The sequence below is a fragment of the Wasmannia auropunctata genome, unplaced genomic scaffold (assembly GCF_000956235.1).
Source record: "Wasmannia auropunctata unplaced genomic scaffold, wasmannia.A_1.0 LD336074.1, whole genome shotgun sequence".
Lineage (NCBI taxonomy): Eukaryota > Metazoa > Arthropoda > Insecta > Hymenoptera > Formicidae > Wasmannia > Wasmannia auropunctata.
In genome coordinates, this window is record NW_012026816.1 from 3,326,328 (window position 1) to 3,329,662 (window position 3,335).

Here is a 3,335-nt window from a genome sequence, read left to right on the forward strand (position 1 = left end):
TACAAAGCCCTTCTGTACGCTTTTTTTGTAACGGGATTTAATTTGAGAAATGTTTCTCGCGAGTTTTGAAGTTGTTGATTACGAATCTGTTGTCAGTGTTATTATATTCATGGTGAAGCTTGACCGTGTTACAAAAATCGAAAACACACTTCACGCGGAGGCAATGTTGATATCACCATAAAATGTATTTGAGTGCCGAATAGTAATATTTTTGTCTGAACTCATTTTCGCCATTTTTAAATATCTTAGGATTGTCACTTTTAGGAGTCTTAACAATTTTTTTTTGTGGCCTGGCGTGAAACAAAATGTACCTACCGGTATATAATATACAAAATCTTCCGTTTGATAGATTAGGTTAGATCACTACGTTCGCCATATTGGAATTGCCTTCTTTCATATTATCCATATCAACATATCCATAATCTGCGATCCTGAAAACTCCCAAATACCGAAAATCATTTTTATACAATTTTCATAATTTCATCCGCTATATTGGATCTACCATCTTGAATATAATAACACTAACAACAGATTCGTAATTAACAACTTCAAAACTCGCGAGAAACATTTCTCAAATTAAATCCCGTTACAAAAAAAGCGTACAGAAGGGCTTTGTAAATTGATGCATTTTATATATATATACATAAACGCAATAATCGTCATGTTTAGGATGCCGTAGCAAAAAAACTGTACATTTTCATGGCTTCGGCCCATGGAGCTGCATAAAAAAGGATAGGTCCGGGAATTTTTAGAATTTTATTTTTTTTAAATTTTTCGAAGACCGACCCCTTCAAAAAGTTGGAAAAAATGAGGATGACGAAAAAATCCGAACTATTTACAACATAAAAATAGTACTTTTTTCAAATTTATATAATTTTTTATTTTTTTTTGGAATTTTGAACAGGTCGTAATTTTTCCTTATAGAACTCGACGAGAGGAACAAGACAGGTCATCTGCACCAACGTCCTATCTCGCACCGTTTAACCTGTGGACTTTTTTAAAATTTTCCCAAAAAATTGATTTTTGGAATTTTGGATGGATGGCAATTTTCCTTTATAGATCTCGACAAAAGGAACAAGAAAGGTCCTTTGCACCAACCTCCTATCTCGCACCGGTTAGCCTGTGGACTTTTTTGAAAATTTTCCAAAAAATTTGTTTTAAGTCCAAAGGAAGTTTCAAATTGGAAAAATGGACAAAAATTGGACTATACCAGTGGATAGAGAATGTCGAGAAACGTGTTTTGGACCCATGAATTTTTGATCGAATTTTGGAAATTAAAAAAATTTTTTTTAAGTCCAAAGGGTGTATCAAGTTTGAAAAATCGACTAAAATTGGACTATACCAATGGATAGAGAATGTCGAGAAATGTGTTTTGGACTTATGAATTTTGGACCGAATTTTGAAAATTACCCAAATTTTTTTTAAGTCCAAAGGGAGTTTCAACTTGGAAAAATGGACAAAAATTGGGCTATACCAATCGATAGAGAATGTTGTGAAACGCGTTTTAGACCTATGAATTTTGGACACAGTTGCAAACACTTTTCACGTGTGTCCTGGGTCAAGAAGGTTGAGGGGTCCAGGGGGCGAGCCCCCTGGTCAGGGGTCCAGGGGGCAAGTCTCCATGGTCAGGGGGGGTTTGGAGGGGGCGAAGCCCCTCCCCTGAGAATAAAAAAAATTAGAATTCGTTAAAAACGACCATGACAACAATCACGGCCGCAGACAGACATGTAACCGGATTTTAATGAAGGTAAACGTGAATGACCATGTCTAAAACCAAAGGTTAGTGATAAATAAAATTAAAATTATATATTTTACAGTGGATAACAATATGTCTCTTTTTTTAGGTTTCTGGTTTCTTTGATCAATTGTGGATCACCAACGCGAAGACGCAATCCTCGCAACTAAATATGGTAAGTACCAAATATTGTGGTTGTTTGTGTATTATTATCTCATTACTTTGCATCAGGTAGTCAACCAAAACTAGATCGATCAGGACCAAGCATTGGCTGAAACGTAAGTATCTAAAGTAAATGAAAATTATGGCAAAACTCATAATGTTGGAAACCTATTCATGAGAAATTATAGAAGCTGACAACCCTCCAGTTTGATAAGGTAAGTATAAAACTAAATGTATTCTCTGTTTCTTGACTAATATTATTTTATCTCAAGTTTCAGCTGTTACAGTCATCCAGTACGATCGCCACTCAACAGAAGAGTCTATCATTCAACAATGGTAAGTATGACAATACGTTGTAATAATAATACAAATGTTTTTTTTTTCAGGTATCCCAGGCAATTCTAGGACGGACGTCGATCGCCACTCAACAGGAGAGTATCATTCAACAATGGTAAGTATGACAATACGTTGTAATAATTTTACTAATGTTTCCTTCTGTTTCAGGTATCCCAGGCAATTCCAGGACGGACGTCGATCGCCACTCAAGATGAGAGTCTATCATTCAACAATGGTAAGTATGACAATACGTTGTAATAATTTTACTAATGTTTCCTTCTGTTTCAGGTATCCTAGACAATTCCAGGACGGACGTTGATCGCCACTCAAGAGGAGAGTCTATCATTCAACAATGGTAAGTATGACAATACGTTGCAATAACTTTACTAATGTTTCCTTTTGTTTCAGGTATCGCACAGGCAATTCCAGAGGACGAATGTGCCGATCGCCGCTCAACAGGAGTCTGTCGTCTCGCGCAATGGTAAGTATTAAAATATGTTGTAATAATCATAACAGTAGTTATATTCTGTTTCAGGTATTCCAGTCAAAACGTCAACAAGATTACAAACTGTCGGGCGAAACCCCCCCGAATATGAAAAAGGCAAATTGGAATTCATCAAAGACGACCAGAAGGACAAAAGTGTTAAGTCAATTACAAAAACACATACCGTTTGATACAAATGGACAAAGTTAATATGTGGCCGCTCTTGGTTAGCGCGTGTCTCCGAGAAGACACGCGCGTAAGCCCCGTCACCACGTCAAGGTGGCGGCCACATCGACGGGGTGTGGCCCTGAAAAGGGCCGTTTTAAAGGGCTATTTTTTTATATTTTTTGGAAATTTTTTTGTTAGTGCGCGACAAAACTCGCCGCAGTAGATTTTGATCCTTTTTACACAACACCAGAAAAAAAATTACGGACAATAAAGGGATCTACAGACAAAAGAAACGCAATAAAAAAGAAAAACCGCTAAGAACAAAACTAGAAATAAATGTATCTGCGCAAACGCAGATAAACGTAAAATGGAAAACGCATGCAATGAAAAATATAAAATAGACTAAAAACTAAAACTAAATAAACGCAGATAAAGACAGAAATAGGGATC